This window comes from Myotis lucifugus, unplaced genomic scaffold (assembly GCF_000147115.1).
Source record: "Myotis lucifugus unplaced genomic scaffold, Myoluc2.0 scaffold_324, whole genome shotgun sequence".
NCBI lineage: Eukaryota > Metazoa > Chordata > Mammalia > Chiroptera > Vespertilionidae > Myotis > Myotis lucifugus.
The window spans coordinates 587,951-605,808 of NW_005871372.1; positions in this window are offsets into that span (position 1 = coordinate 587,951).

The following is a 17,858-nucleotide window of genomic DNA, read 5'->3' on the forward strand; positions in this document are numbered from 1 at the left end:
CTGGTGAAGCGAACCGAAAGAGCGGTAACCAGCTAACAGGGGTCTTGGTTCTGACCCTCCTACTTAACGGTGTGTGACTTTGAGTCAATCACTCAACTTTGTGATACAGTTTTTCCATTTGTTTAAAAGGAAAAAAAGAAAGCAGGAGATAATCTTATCTGCCTTACCTGCTTCTGAAGCGTTGCTTGTAAGAGGAGATCAACAACAGCTCTCAACCAGGACTGCACAATGCAATCACCTGGAGGAGTTAAATACTGATGTGCAAGCCACACCCCCAACCAATCAAATCAGAAGCTCTGGAGGTGGGGCCCAGGCATCCGTAATTTTTAAAGCTCCAATGTGCAGGGCAGGCTGAGAAGCACTGGATTAAATGGTTTCACCTTCCCCAAGTGTTCGGGATTATCATTACTGCCCTTCGCTTACGCTAGCCCTCGAGCAGCGAGAAGGGCTCGCCTGGCTTGAGACCACAGTGCCCCACAAGGATAAGAGTGAGATCCAAGGCATTAACAGAAAACATCTCAATGTTCTGAATCAATTCAGTTTACCTGAAAAATGCGACCCTTAGAATTGCATATCCCAAGAACTGAGACGAATAATACAAATATATCATCTAATCTATCCCCCTGCCTCCAGCCAAAGTCATGCTTCAACCTTATGAGAGAGACTGGGCTTCATGAGTTCTCTGGGGTGGGGGTGAGGACTCCATCACCTGCTACTGCCCACCTTTCTTTTGGATCCTCACACACAGATAAGCCAGCTTCCCTCTGGCTCTTGCTCATGTCTCACAATCCCTTTGCCCAACCGGGAGTGACCCCTGCCCAGATCTTTATTCCAGAACATGCATAAGCTTGGAAGGCTTCCTGTATGCCACAGCCCCTTCCTTGACTGCCTTACTGACATGTCCTCAGTCATACTGGGCCAACGAAGGCAGGGAGCCCAGCACCCAGTAGGTGTGCCCACAGCTAGGCCTACACTGCCGTGTGGCTGGCCTCAGACTATCCAGCTGGGTGAGCTGTCTCCCCAGCGAGGTTGTTAAGCTTATTTGGGACGAGGATGATGCTTTCTAATCTAGACCCTCCCTTCTCAAAGTGTGCTCCAAGGAGCGCGGCATCAGCATCCCCTGGGCGCTTGTTAGGAAAACAGCATCTCAGGCTCCACCCCAGGTCTTCTGAATCGGGGTCCTCATTTTAGCAAAACACCCAGGTGATTTGCATACTGTACACTTTAAATGGGTGGATTCATTAGTATATGCGTTACATCTTGATAAAAGTGGTTTTTAAAAGACGTTTCTCATACTTCATGGAGAATATAAAAGCATCAGATGGAAATGCTGGCTGACATTACCCCTTTTATTTGACTGTTGTTTACTTACTTCAGATAGAACATAAGCTTCATGAGGACAAAACCTTGGTCAATTTTATTTACCACTGGTTCTCCAGAGACTAAAACAAAGCCGTACATTTAGCGGGTGATTGAAAATCCTTTGATGAATGAATAAACTAACAACAAATGAACATCTTAACCAAATCCTCAAGCTTCTGAACATTGGAAGCAAATGTTCTGAAGCAGCGGTTGCCAACCTTTCGGACCTCACAGACCACCAGTGGCAACTGCTGTTGAAGAAGCATCTCTCCTCTTTCCAAAGGCCTGTAGGAGGGATGTTGGCATTCATAAAGAATAGCTTTACCTGTGACATTGCCATCCATGCGAAAACCTAATTCCCAGCAACCTCGGGATCCAACCCTCACACCAGTGAGCTCCTCCTCCATTTGACACTGTCTTGTTAAACCAGCTGAGTCAGCACCAATTAACACTCATTAATGCAATTTTGAAATTGGACAAGCAGACACAGAAGTTCACAAGAGCAGAACAAATTACTGGAAACCAAAGTTAAATGCTGCTTCTGGCTTCTTAGCCTGCTAAGGTGTTAGGGGCCCTTCCAGTGGGAATTGGAAAGCAAGTAGTAGTTCAAGGTCACTTTGCATGCAGACTGCAGTCTCACCACCATCGGAGGCTTGAGAAATTGGAGGTCATGTAATAACCGGCTCTCTCAGGCTTGTGTGGAGCTGGATCTCAATGAATGAATCGCACACATACATCCTCTTGTTTAATCTTAAGACCTGAGTAGAACCTTCCATCTGACGAGTGAGGACATGAAGGCGAAAGGTGTTGGCTGACTCGCTTCTGGACCCAGAGTTAGTGAAGGGGGTCCTTGCAGTAAACTGGTTAAGCCCATGAATTTTGAAGTCAGACCCAAGTTTAAACACTAATTGCCAGTTACTGTCTGACCTTAGGCTGTTTAGTTGTCTCCAAGGTTCAGTTTCTCAGTCTATTAATTACGCAGCAGCTAAAAATTAACTTCTTAGTGTTCAACAAGATAATGCATATAAAGCATTTATCGCAGAACCTGGCAAAAAGTATGTTTTTAATAAACGTTAGCTTAAAAAGAAACCATTTGGGCTCTTTCTATCATGCTTTATGAAAAGCTCCAGTATAACACGGTTTATTATTAAAGAACCATCCCAAGGCTTCTCTTCCTTTCCTTTGCCTAATTTGTCCAAAATGAACCTCAGCTCCAATGATAAGATCTGCATTAACTCCATAATGCATGCATCTATTCATTTAGTGCAGCTTTACTGAGCACCTACTGTATACCAGATGAGCTAGATGAGAGTGATACAAAAAGAAAAGGTTCTAGGCCTACCCTCAAGGGATTTGTAATATAGGACGAGGGTGCAAACAAGAAGGGGTAAGAGAATATCAAGTAATACCATTTCCTGATGCTTTGACCTGCCCCGACACCTCATGGATTACAAATTCCATAGTCTGCCCCATCCTCAACCTGTCTGCCATGGCTCCAAAACACCTCCCATTGGTTTCATCCTCCCAACACGGGCCTTGGTACTTGAAGGGTGGCTGAGACGCTCCCCATCCCCCAACTACTGTTTATTTAGCACCTAATATGAATAAGGCACTGAACTGAACACTGGGTTCGAAATGGTAACAAAACAGACATGGTCCCTTTCCTCCCAGAGCTTAGAGTCTGGTATGGAAGACAGCTGTTAACATAATAAACGTCTAACTAAATGTAAAATTGCAACTAGGAAATAGTGAACGAGAGTTTATAATGGAGGACAGGAACTAGTCGAAGGTGAGAGAAGTCCTCATGAGGAAACAATGCTGAAGCTCAGATTTGATGTCTGATGAAGATTTAATGGGCATGAAGGGAAGGGAAGAGTTTCTAGGGTAAAGACAGCGACCTGAGCAAAGGCCCTGCGATGGGGAGAGCCCTGCATGCACAAGAGGCAGAAAGGACATAGCAGCTGGACCACAGAGGTGAGAGGTCACCGGGGGTAATGTCAGACTGGTGGGTAGAAACTAGATTGTGGCAGATTCAGACCTTGTTGAGATTCTGACCCTCAGAATAGCGGTGTAATCAAGGAATGTTTGTAAGACCCTTGGAGGTGGAGGAGCAGTTCCTGAAAGGGGGTGACATAATCATATTTGTGTTTTAAGGTGTAAATAAGCTAAGAACACCAATAGGGCAAGAGTGGGGTAAGCACAGGGGAGTGGTCAGTGATGAAATTGGAGAGGAGGGTAGATCATGTACAACCCTGTAGGCCAGGACCACGGGTCTGAATTTTAGTCTAAGTTCAACGGGAAGACTTTGGTCTCTGGTGCACGAAGGATGGATGAAAACTAGCAAGAGTAGGAGTGAGGGGAACAGTTATTAAGCTACTGTGATCATCTAGATAGGATATGATGACAGTACAAACAGGATGGGGGAGAAGATGCAGTGGAAATGGAGAGAAATGGAAAGATTGAAGGGCTATTAAAGACACCATCAGGTTCTTGGGCAGCCTTTCTGTGGCTCAGATGCTTCTGGGAATGGACGAATGCAGAGCAGTGAGGGGTGAGGCAAGGGGGGTTAGATTGCTAGTACTCAGGAGCTCACCTTGTAGGTGATGACCTTGGAAGTTGGCTGCCCTGGCCTTGACCTGACACCCTATGAGGCATGTTCCTTTTCATCAAGCTGGGGGAACCAGTAACATGGCTGAGCTCTGTGGAATTCTTTACTGAGAAGGCCTCACTCGGCTCTTGTCCCACGGAGAAATCTTGAGATGAACTTTGTACTTGTGGAGTCTGCGATATAATCAGAGCAGGATTCCAAAGGCACTAAGCCTGCATCTGCATTCCAGGTGAAGGACAATTTCTTTGCCGTAACTACTTCTTCAGTAAGCCTTGAAGATGTTTTTTTGAATGAGTCACAATTCTCAGAAGTGATGGAAAGAGTTTCTATTGGGTAAGATTCCATTTCTATTTTCAAGAAGGCCCCAAGCCTCCCCTGTTTTCCTGAACAAGAAATCATATCTCTAGAAAACAAACTGTCCAGAAATGCTGCTATTGCTGCTGAAATTAAAGTCCTGGATTCATTTGCCCCTCGGGGACAAATGCCTGGAGACATATTTGGTTGGTGGTATAGAAATCTAATGGGTAGAAGCCAGGAACTCCATTCACACTCTACAATTCAAAGGATGGGCCCTCACAACAAAGGATTTATGTGGCCCCAAATGGTAGTAGTGCTGAGGTTCAGTCTATAAGCCTTGTCTATACCCGCCTTTATTATGGCCCTTGTTACATTGAATATAGGGATCATGTCATTTTTGTCTTACTCCTTCAGAAAATGTCAGATAGAAGGTTAAATGGTGGAAGGATGAATGGATGAATACCTAACTGAAAATTTGTCATTAAATTACAAACAAACAAACAAATAATTGGATTAATAACATAAAAATGAATTAATAGATAAAAAGTAGGTAACATACATTTACAACTTCTGTGTTCTATGTAAAAGCCTTTACTTGGACTTTGTTTCAGGACTTGCTCAGTGAGATTTTCCATGATGCTCTCATCAATATCCTCAGCTTCTCTCGCTCCCTCCATAGTATTTTGTTTTTTTATTATTCATCTCTTCCTACCAGAATGTAATCTCCTTGAGGGCAGGGATTTATTTTCTTTACTTTGGTGCCTGTAGCACCAAGGACAGTGCCTGACACATAGGGAGCCCTAACCCTGGATGAGTATTTGTTAAATTCATTATGCACCTTCATGTTCCCAGCAAACCACTGGATTCTTGTGTGACAAATAATGAAACTGAAGCCCAGAAATGCAATTATCCCAAGGCCACACAGCTCGTAAGCGACAGAGCCAATTCCTACTGACCCTCAAGAACACTCTTGACTAGCAAGGATTGTTACCTTTTTTCAATTGAATTTATTGGGATGACATTGCTTCACAAAACCATATAGGTTTCAAATGTACAATTCAACAAAACATCATCTGCGTCCTGCATTGTGCGCCCATCACCCAAAGCAAAGTCTCTTTCTATCCTCATTTATCCCCCGTCTGTCCACCTCCATCTCTCCCGATCCCACTTTCCCTCTGGCTATCACTACACTGTTGTCTGTGTCTATGTGATATGTATTTTTTCTTAATCCCTTTACCTTCTTTAGAATGAATAGGAGCAAGTCCACTCCTTTGAGGACTTGCCTTGGACTGTGTTTCAGGACTGGATCCTTCAGTTGAATTCTAAAGACAACCCAGCTGGTCCCTAACCTACCTCCTACCTCCCAGTTTCTTTTACTTCCCAGGTGAAACTATGATTGAACAAGGATAGCTGAGCGCATCTTCCAGGCTAGCTCTTCAGAGGCAAACCAGACTCAGAGGAATGCGCTTAAGGAGCGAGGACTTGAGGCTCTTTGTTTTGGCTTACACACTTCAATTGGTTGCTAAGAGACTATACAATGGGAGGCCCATTAGAAGCCCTCAGAAGCCACAGGCAGTTGCATAATACCGGGCCCTTCCTTTATAGAAATGCAAATAGCCCAGTGCCCGCTCGCCTGTGATCTGTGCTGCTGCGTGATAAGGGGATTTCTGTTTGGGCCCCCAGGAAATCCTATCTCCTGGGGAATGGGCTGTGAAAGAACCAAAGGGTTAGGGGAGGATTCTTCCTTCAGTGCCACTTCCAAGGGACTTAAATATTAATTAACATGCAATCCAATCCCCACTCCACAATAACCGGATTTTACACAGTCCGTATCCATGCTAATGAATTCAATGATTCCATTGTATTATTTGCGGCATTGCTTTTTTGGCATTTCCAATCAATAAGCAGGGAGCTAGTGCATTTTTTTTTTTTTTGGCCCCAAATGTTGCAAAACGGTGACATTTTCTAATCAGCTGAGTAAGTACCTTTACCTCTGGGAACAATTTTCTGATTTACACTTGTCAAACCAAATTCAAACAACGGAGCCACTAGGAGTAGCTAAGCAACCTATGGGTGACCCTGTGTCCTCCAAGTCAGCTTTGGTTGGAATCTCCTAATTTGGTCAAGAACAGGATTCCTGGTCAGCACCGGAAGGCAAGTTTTATGATTCACTGTACAAAATGATGAAAAGTGTAGCCAGGATAACTAACCCATAGTTACCTAACCCAAGGCAATTGAAGTATCTTGCATTCAACATATTTTATTCCACACATATTTGCAGAGCACCTACTATGTGCTGAAGACTCTAGTTAAAAACCAGACCACAGGGCCAAAATGGAATCGCTTATGCTAAGACCCACATCACCAAACCGAGACTTAATCACAGTTTCATTGCTCCCAAAAATGGAATCTGGAACCAGTCCATCAGGAACCACCCGATCAGCACTAGTTACTGGTCATCTCCCTGGTAGACCCCCGCCATGGCCTAAAGGAAAGTGACCTTGTAATAACCAAGTGTTTTTTGGCCATGGTTAATACCTTCCTCATTCCCACTCCCTTCGGGCGATGAAAGTCTTTCATTTTGTGCAGCTCCTTGGAGCTCCTTTCTGTCTGCTAGATGGGAGGCTGCCTGATTCATGAATCATTGAACAAAGCCAATAGATTTTTAAAACTTAGTGAATTTTGTTGTTTAACAGTGTTCATGGGGATGAGGGTACAACAGTGACAGCATGCCCATCCTTTTGGAGTTTATGTTGTAATCCAGCAGAGAGGTAATAAATATGTAAACATATAACAACTGTTCATGACAAGGATTATGAAGACAATGATGCACAGAGATGTGATAGACAGGGAATGAGTAATGGGAAGGGGATCACACGTCCTGATTTACCCAGGACTATCCTGCTTCAAACCCATTGTCCTGGCTTAATTGTTGTAGAGCCTCCTACCACTTCTATTAAGTGCTTTAATTGGACAATATATGTTCCCTTGCAAATGACCATATAATGATAGGCTGCATTAGACAAGGTGGTCAGGGAAGGCCTCTCTAGGAGGTGACAATTCTGCTAAGGCCTGAATAATGAAAATAAACCATTCAGGGAAAGGCCATCCTGGGATGAAAAAAACTACAAGTGAAAAGTCTGGAGGAAGGAGGGAGCTTGTCTTATTGGAGGAAGAGAGGGTCAGCATAGCAGGGCCATGGTGAACAGAAAGGAGAGAACAAGATGAGACAGTGGAGGTGGCAGGGGTCTGATCACATGGAACCACAAAAACCTGGGTATGGAGATAAAATTTAATTCTAAGTGGCATGGGGAGCCATTGGCAGTTTTAAGCAAAGGGGTGAACATGAGTCAAATTTTTAAGAGAAGACTCTGCTATGAAGACAGATTCTCAAGGTCCATGAGTCCAACAAAGACCAGTTAGGATGTTATTGCCACCGCCACGGTGATGGGAGGTGGAAGCTTGAAAGAGGGTGCTGGGAGTAGAGGTGAAGACACAGGAATGGGCCAAAGCATGTTTTTGAGGTAGAGAGCATTAGTTTTACCAATGGGTCAGATGCACTAGTGTAAGAGAAGGGAAGAACCCTACCTTTGGACTGGAGCAACTTGTGGCCTGAGATGTATGAAGCCCAGAGTTGAGTGAGAAGTAGACTCTATGCACAGACGGAGTATAAAAGTAGAATGAGGATTCAATAAAGGATGCTATGAGCCAGGCATGCTACCCCCGAATCTCATTTAATCCTCACATCCACCCTATAAGATTAGACACTGCTGTTGCACCTATTTCACAAGTGAAGGAGATGACACCTTATTGGCACAAGCGATTAGGCTGCAATTCAAAGATGTGCACCAGGATTCAGGTAACATCAAATCCTACAGGAAATAGTGCAGAATCTCTCCCCTATCCCCACCTCTCTCTCTCTCTCTCTCTCTCTCTCTCTCTCTCTCTCTCTCTCTCTCTCACACACACACACACACACACACACACACACAACCCTACTTGGCCCACATCTAGGATTTTTGCTTTGAAATAATGGATTATCTTCAGTAAACACTTAAGTGGTTGGTGGAACTACTCATAGGGAAATATGGCCAGACAATATTTCAGTGGGGGTTGAGAAGAGGACAATGTCAGGACTACACCCTCCTTTCAGACTCTAAAGAACAGGAAACTTCATCTAAAGTCTTCAATCAGCAATTGGAAGAAACTCCAAAGATAATAAAGCCCAGGAGAAAGGCTTGGAGTAAAGGAGTCCAGGGCTGAACAGAGAGCTTCCTTCAGGAACCTTCAATTCTCAATGGAAGCCCAACTACTTTCCTTCTGAAATCCCAGGCTCTGCTACGAGTCCCCCAGTTCTGAAGCAGATAGAACACTGATATCAGAAAAGAATTCCACGGGCCCACGGCATGGACTAAAGCTTGTCTGCCACCGAGGAGTCCCAGCGTGGGGCAGGTCTGCCTGTCCAGATGGCACTGCTTTAATCCAAACCAGCAGTGACCAGTCCTGCCTTTGGGGACAGCACCATCATTTCTCCCAGGGGCCACATGTCAGGGAATTCCTCTATTAGCTGAAATCCAATGACGGCTGGGCTCAGGGAGGAGAGGAGTATCCACCAGGGTCTCAGGAAATAGGAGGAGGCTGAACGCTTAGTCTGAGACAAATCCCATTAGCAGTAACATGGATCTGGGGAAAGATTCGTTCAACGATGCTGAGGACAGATGGGAATGTGACAAGGAAGACATGCTGAACCTGTCAGGTTAGATGATAAAAAAAATTGGTTCACGTTCAATTTTCTGGATGTGGGATGAGTGCCATGGTTCTCGCTTGCTCTTAGTCTCAGGGAGAGAAGGGTGCCAGCACAGATGTGGTCAAAGCCTTCCAGAGCAGTGGTGTTTGCTCTGTACTTTTTAATTAAAATATAGCTGTGGCCTCAGCGTGGGCGATTCCCCCTCCCAGGAGGCATTGGGAAACATGTGGGATGGCTTTTGGTTGTCACAGTGGTGGGAGGTGGGAGTAGGACACTCTGGTTATTTAGAGGATCAGGTCCCTGCCACAGAGGGGACAACTTCAGCCCATGCAAAATTGCCCCACATCCTAGTTGACTTTTTAATGTTCCTCTGGACACTCAGGTCAATGAAAAACGTATTTATAAACTCCATTTTCCCTATAAACACAAAGTTATTTTTCATGGTCTTAATTTACACAGAAATTTACAACTAAATTGTCAATCTCACTTTCTTTTATTCTGAACTTGACCAGCAGTTGTTCCCCTTTTCAGAAAACCTCATCACTGGTGGAAATGCCACTGAAAGTATTAAGAGTCCTCAATAAAACACACCTGTGGGTTGGCTTCTGTAGGCATCCCATTCATTCGAATTCTAGATAGAGGGGCAAGTATCTGTCTACTTCACCATGTCTTCTATATTCATGGCCAGCCAGTTACATATGGAAATACATTTTATTTTATATAAATTACTTTCTTTTTATTCTCCTTTATAATATGGTTAGGGCATTTTATTAATTTTTATGAAATTATGTGTGTGAGATATACAATCTATGAATTTCATTTTAGGATAATAAAGAGGATGTCACAAACTATTAGTTATAAAGAGAGGGCATTGAGTCTGACAGGGTCGAGAACCATAGAGATACAATGAAACAACATTATTAAAGAAAACGTTGAAAAAGGAGAAAATCACCCAAGTCATCCTCAGTCTTTCAATATTCCTTCCCAGTCCTCTTCCCCACACATGCTCACTTTTGAATAGTTGCAATTACAGTCCACATAACTATACAGTTATAGTTTCTGTGAAAGGGTGGCTATTCACAACGACTCTTTAAGGAACCTACTTTATGGATATGGAAGCTGAGGCTTAGAGATGTTATGCATCTTCAGAGGATTTATGAGTAGCTGAGCTAAAGTTTCACTCTAACTTCATTCTACTTCCCAAGCAAAGTCTGCTTTTAGCATAATGGTAAGCTTTTGCTGGTGCAAATGATCGTTGGATAAGAATAACAGAGACCAAGGCTTTGGAGGAGGAGATAGAGAAGAGAGATAATGGAGGAGCAGAAAATGGAGGAAGAGAAGGTAGGGGGAAGGTGATAGTGAGTCGGGTGGTTTTCCTGAGCAGGAAGCAAGGGTGGTTTATTTCCCAGGTTCTTGTCCAGATGGATTCGAAGAATGAAGCCATGGACAAAAGGTGGTAGATGAAAAGGGTGGAAATTTATTGGAAGCAAATACAGCCTCCCACGTAGGGAGGGAGTCCCAAGGGGGTAACCCACTGAGCTCCTTTTTGCTAAGGTTTACAAAGGCTGCAGTTCTTTGTTTCTTGATGCTGCTTTCCAATTGGTAGAGTATCAGCTTCAAAGCTCAAAACACGTGGTGACCCCTCTTTCCCTCTCCCTTCAGTGGTAGGATTCTCTGTCTCCTGTGAAAATCTGTTTTCCTCTTTCTCCCCATGCCCGGTGGCTGTTCCCTATCTTCTGTGAATGGATGTCTTCCTCTCCCCTTATCCTGTGGCACCTCCTTTTTCTCTCTCTCTGTGAATGTATGCCTTTTGGCAGCTCCAAGCCCTCACCTGTGCCTTCTTCTCCCATGGACCCCCTAATTCCTAAAACTCCCTAAACCTGCCTATTTTATCCCTAAAACTCCTTTCAATAGGAATGGTAAAGACAGAAGGGGAGGAGAGAAAGAACGAGAAGGAAGGGAGGGGAAGGAGAAGGAATAGATGAGTAAGGGGACTAGGAAGGGGAGGAGATGGAGAGAAAGACGATGCAGTGGGGAGGAGATGGAGGAGGAAAGCTGGCAATGGTAGAGGGTGAGGAAGACGAAGTGTAGGGTGAAGAAATGAGAGTGGGGAGATACAGGGGGAGGGGAAGAGACAGAGGTGGAACCCAGTCCCCGCTGTGCTATTTCTGTGACTGTTAGCGAGTCCGTCTCTGTGTCTACCTTTCATTTGCATGTCTGCCTGCTCAGTTAATTGCTCAAGGTTGCGGTAGGGCCCACCAGCACAATAGAGAGAGGAGAACTCTGGAAATGTTCAAAGGCCGGTCACACAATGAAAAGGGACACATTCTAGCTTCCTTCTCCCAGGTACTGCGAGCTCATGTGTGTTAGTGTGTGCCCCACGGGTGCCTTCTCTCACATCCCCACCCACACAGAGGTCATTCTGGAGGAAGCAGCTGAAATCCACCCATCAACAAGCACCTCAGATGCTCTGACTTCTCCCCAGCCGACTGTCATTCCTGCGCGGAGACAGCCCTGGCCAGGCCAGAGGGATGTATGAAGCATTTGTCACTGAGGTCCATTGAATTTTATTAGCAATTTTCTCCTTTGTTAGCAATTTCACATTGCATATTAGCATTTGTTTTCATATCGTATTAGTATTCATCACAAAAGGCTAATCTCATTAGCACTTTTCACATTGTATTAGAGAAAACAATCACTCGATGCCAGTGCCTTGCTGCAACACGGATGGCCTTTTCATCCGCTGCTCTCCTGCTTCCGCCTGAGCGGCCCAGCCTCCCTCTGCAGAGCTATCTGCAAATTGGGAAGCTCACCAATGCAACTCCGAGAACCGTGGGAGCAATTCTAGAGCTGAGATTTGTCCTTCTAGAGATTCCAATTCACTCATTCATTCGGTGAATATTTGTTGAGTGTATACCTGCACCAGGTGTTAGGCTAAATAAATGTTTTCCTCAGATGACAGTAATATATAAACAAATCTCAAGGGAATGTTTATGCTAACTTTTCAGAGCACTTTATGGTTATTCCATTGTTAATGAAATGGCAATTTCAATGCTTTTCAACTTGATCTGTTTCTTTGCAGGTCCTTTGAAGATCTCTAACAGGCAGCATTCTGTTAGCTTAGCCAGTGCACCTGGTTGGCCCTAAAAGAAATAATCCTTCATTTTCAACATTTTTCATAGTTCAAGGTTTTCCTAATTACTGATTTGTTTCTGAACACGTAAGGCGCTTTTAGAATTTTGAAGTTTACAAATGCAGATATTTAGGCATACATAAAAATTCAAATAGCTTTTCTTTTAAAATGTGTCTATTTTCTTATATTTTCAGATTATTCTCAGAGTACAATTGACCACTCCTTACTTATTAGGGTCAGATACTGAATTTAGCACAACTTCTGGTAAATGCCTCATTTACCAAAGGGATGGCCGTTAGAAACCTGACCTTCAGTCCTGCATATGTCACCGGGGGGACCCTGTGGCTGTGCAGATAAAACGTAACAATGGGGAAAAGAGACTTTATAAGTTGTAACGCTCTCTACAAATGTGCGGAGCGGTGATTACAAATCAGGTTGATGTCACTTGCCAGGAAAAACCATGATGAAGATGAAGGAATCATAAATACTTCAGTGCAAAGGACATCTTCAGCTGCCTGGGGAAGCTTGTAGACCCCATCTAGAAAATAGTAATTCAAAAGAAACCTATTGTGTTGAACTACAATCACCACACTACTTCTTAAAATTGAGATAAACCAGTATATGAGGCTTTTATTTTTATTTATTTTAAAATCTTTATTGTTGAAACTATTACATATGTCCCCCTTTTTTCCCCATTACATATGTCCCCCTTTTTTCCCCATTGATCCCTTCTAGCCCGCACCGCCACCTGCCCCAGGCCTAGCCCGCACCGCCACCTGCCCCAGGCCTTCACCACACTGTGGCCATGGGTTATGCATATATGCATACAAGATTCGACCGTCTGTTCCATGCTTCTGTCTCTGTTTCTATTTTGTTCATCAGCTTATTTTGTTTATCAGAGTCCACATATAAGTGAGATCATATGATACTGTCTTTCTCTGACTGGCTTATTTCGCTTAGCATAACATTCTCCAGTTCCCTCCATGCTGTCTCAAAGGGTAAGAGATCCTCCTTTTTTATTGCTGCATAGTATTCCATGGTGTAAATGTATCACAGCTTGTTTATCCACTCATCTACTGATGGGCACTTGGGCTGTTTCCAGATTTTAGTTATGGTAAATTGTGCTGCTATGAACATAAATTTAGCCCATAAATGTTTTTGTTTTCGAAAATGTCATCCAGTTGAATGACTAGTTGCCCCAGTAAAGACTAGCACTGTTGAAGAGTTTTGTAAAGAAGTCATTTGTTACTTAAACATAGATTAATATAAAGACAGACCTGGTCCATGGAGGCGATGAGGATGAGGATGATGATGATGACAATAACTGTACTGAATTGCCTTTTGGGCTGCAGTCAGTTCTTCATCCCTCTCTGTACCTATATCCTTGCCATAAAACTTTGCAATTCCTCCCATAAAAGGGAGAGGGTATTTTCTGATTCCTTAACTTCCGGCTCAACCATGTGACTTGCTTTGGCCAATGGGTCATTAGCAGACATGACACAAGAGGGATTTGAAATGTCCTTGTGGGTTGGGCATATGCTGCCCCTTCACCTGGGCCCCAGAAAAAACACATGATCGGGGTCAGAGCCACCCGATCCTGGAGTGACGCTCGGTACTGTATGCCATGAGATTTCGTTAGGCTGCCAGAGCTGACCAGTACATGGTGCTGGGGAAAATGATGATAATAAATATATTCACTTTTTATTTATAGGGAGCTAGTTTTACTAATACTGAGCAGACAGAAAATACAAGGGCTCTGGTTTGTGAGGTCTGATTTGGTTCAAATTCAGACTCTACAATTTACTGTGGGATGAAGGCATTCAAGCCCTCTTACTCTCAGTGTCCTCATCTGTAAAATAAGAATAATGTGTATCTTACAGTGTACTCATAAAAGAGAAAAGAGATAATGCCTATTAGGTGCCTCATACAGAGTAAGGATTCAACAAAACAAGAAGGAAGAAAGGAAGGGAGGGAGGGAGGGAGGGGAGGAAAGTTCATGAAAACAGAAAGTTCACCTGGAATTGAGGTCGAAGGTTCACAGCTCACACTTTGCCTGCCTCTGAGTTCTTTGCACTCAGCCTAAACTTGGAGAAGAATGCTCTGCCACCCTCCCTGGGCCTCCCAAGGCACACAAGCATTTCCAGGAGTACCATGCCAGGTGTTTGATGCTTCCACAAAGCCTCTCTTCCTTTTGAACCTGTTGCCACAAGAATAGAGCTCCCGTGCCTGCAAAGGATTGGCAGAAAGAATGAGGAAGGGGGGTGGCAAAAAATCCACCCTCGTGTTTGCTCGCTGGGAAATTATTCCTAGCCTTTGATATATTAAAATTGAAGAGCTGTAAATGCCGGTTGTCATGGCAACATCTTGCATGCCGCCCTGCAATTGGTGGTGTAAGTTCACTTTCCTTTGGGTGTTGCAGCCTAATTAACTGTTATTTTTGTCAGTGTGGAGGAAGTGCCTACACTTGGGGTTTTGGGCAATGATGATTGCAGCCCCGGCAGACTGAGTAATTTTCATAGACTACAAAGAGAGAAATGGCTGGCCCCAATCACATTTCTAGTCTCCAGAAAGTTGCCAACATTTAAGTAAGAGTCAAAGAAAATATTAGGGGTCCCCCTCCCCTAACTGCTCTCTTTGTAATTTCCATTTCTCCAGCAATCACAAAACTTCTTTGGGCTGGAGCGGGGCAGTAGTTAACCCACACTGAGAATCAGCCCTTGGTGCCCAGTTCCAGCTGACTTCGCCGCCCCCACTGACATGCAGACACTTGTGTGCCTGCACTGGCTGGAATGTTTGCACCGCATCCCACCTAGCGTGGTGCACACTGACGGTACGCGAGCCAGGCTAGCAGAGACACGTGCGAGCCCTTTGATGTATTTCTCCATCTCCACACCCAACTCTGTTATAATTATGCTGGCCAACTGGGTGGATCCGGCTCTTTCTCTGGAGACCTCCAGGAAGGAACTCTGTGTTGCCACCAGCCAGAAAGCTGTCTTACTGCAATTTAAGCCGATTTGTTTTCCATTTTGATTCTTTGATGAGCTGAAGTTAGCCGGTGTTATAATATGAATTGCTCAGCTCATATTCTCTCTCTCTCAATTTCTTTCCTTTTTGCTTCCTGCCATGTGTTTTTAAAAACTGAAGACTCCAGGAAACTTTTCTCCAGGAAAGAGGAAAGCAAATGTTGCACTACTAATAATATGGGTTCCATCCTTAGCTCTTCCCCAGGGGCCAATTGATGTGCACGTGTGTTGCTGGCCAACAATGGAGAGGATGTGGTGGGAACGTAATCTAGGAAGAGAGAAAAAGTAGAAGAAACACTGAATTGAGGCCCTGGCCCCCAAAAGCTGTCCTTGGAGGTACAGTGGGTATTTTAAAACTCTTTTAACCACTCTGCTCTTTTGCATGTCCTTTCTCTTAGTTTTCTCCATTTTATAGAAGAAGCTTAAAACTTTCTTTCCCAGCAGCTTCTGCAGGGAGGGCACAGGCGTGTGGCAGAGACTCCACCCATCAGGCATACCCGTGCATGACTGAAATGGAAGCCGGTTGCCATGAGGAATCCACTCTGGAGAGAGGGCACCATGGATGCTCAGTCCAGAGGGAAGAAAGGCAGAGATGCTTTCAATAGCATCCTACGCTCAGTGCCAGAGTGTTGGGCTAGGGTGTCTGGCCCAGGGTAGCCACGGTGGGAGCTCCATTAAACAAGGCTGCTGTGTTATTTCAGCGATACTTCTGAATACATGGCCTCTAAGCTAGGTTCTCTGGAGACTCTGAGTGTGCACGAAAATATCCTTTCATGCAATCTCTGTGTGCATATGTGCATGTATGTGTGTGCACATACCTATATGCACATGCACATATATGCATGTGTTCTACACAGCTCATTGGGGGTTAGAAGTAGAGTGAGGCTGGCCCAAGAAGTTTTGGGAGAGAGAATATACATCAGTTCCCTCATGAAACAGGGTAAATGTGCTCTTACCCAAAGACCCCATTTGGGACCATATGTTATTTTCGACACCATAACCAGTGGAGCACTCCTTAGCTACCATGACCTCAAACTAATGGTTACAGCAAATTTGATAAAGCCTCACTCATGAGAGATAAGGATTTTCTGGCATCCAGGAAACTTGAATTTGGCCCTGAATTGGGCTCCATTATATGTTCCTGTTCTAGACCTGACAACTTGGTTGACTGGGCGCAAGCTTTTCCCAGGCACTTTGCATATCTGTAGGCGTCTATTGGTTCTGGCACAGGGCAGATCTTTGATGTAGATCTAGCATATCTTGTTGATGTGAGTTACGTAGGAGGCTGGCGCTCACTCAGATGTGGACGCCTCGCCAGCATTTTTTGTCACCTGTCAGTTACACATGTGCAGACACCCTCCAGCTTCAGAGGAGGGCCACTCGTGAATATCGGACATATATGGGCAGAGATGGGACACATCCCTTCTTGCATTCTTCCTACTGAGATCAAAGACACCGATCGGGCATTAGAGATGACTTGGCAGAAAGGAGGCTGTGAGTGTTTTTAAAGCATCAGTAACATTTCACAAGGCAATAGCCCACGGTGAAATAGGTTAGTGGTTTGCCAATGGGAAGAGGTAATCAAGTCCTTGCCTCACTAAACTAACCAGTGATTTCTGCCGCCATCAGCTAAGAAGCCTAACGGATGCAGCAGGGCTCAGCTGCCCGTGTTTGTAAATAAAATTTTATTGGAACACATGCTCATCCATTTACGTTGTGTCTATAACTGCTTTTGCCCTGCAATGGCAGAGTTGAGGAGTTAAGGCTGTTTAGGCCACAAAGCCTAATATATACTCTCTGCCCCTTTCCAGAAAATGTTTGCTGACCCTTGGTCTAGGGCACTGCTACTCAAACAGTGGTCTGGAGAACAGCAATATTATTAGAAGTATTAATGGCTGGGACCCACCCCAGACCTACTGGGTGTGGGGCCCATGAATTTGTGTATTAAAAGCTTTCAAAGTGATTCTCGTGCACATTCTCATTTGAGACACGCTTTTCTGGAAAGCTTGCTCTTCATATTACACAGGAATCTGTGAACCTGAAGATGTGATGTTTCTAGTGCTGCCCTAAAACTCCCCCAAACAAATCTAATCCCTCCTTCTCCCAATGGCCTTTAAGAGACCTGAAGGTCTCCTCATTCCCCAAGGGTTTCAATTGCCTACAAAGGTTCTCTATCCATCCCTCCTTCACGTTCATCTTTGCCACCTGAGGTGCTTCATTTTATCAAAGCTCTCTCCCCGAGTTGCCTAAACTCGAAACCATAAGGTGTTTTTGCAGGACCAGCATAAATGCACCCGCAGGTCGTGAGCAAACAACAGAGAGCTTATGTACTGGGAGCTTGGAATCAGACAGATGAATTTACACCCTGGCCTTGCCCTGTGAGAGGTATGACCTTGTCCAAGTGACTTAATCTCTCCAACATGTGAAGTGAGCAAAATAATTATAGCATCCACCTCATGGGACCATTATGAGAGTTAAATGAGGCAATGCACAGATATCTGACTCTTGATAAATGCTGAAAGAATGGTGTTATTAACCAGTGGCCAATCACAAACATTTTACCTGTTTAGGTAGAGCTGTGTCTAAGCCCAAAAGGGAGCAGTAAATGGTCAGCTGTCTTTGTACCCAAGCTGTTGCCTGGTGGTCTTACCATCATAAAGGGCACCATCAGTTCTCCATGTGCCCCAA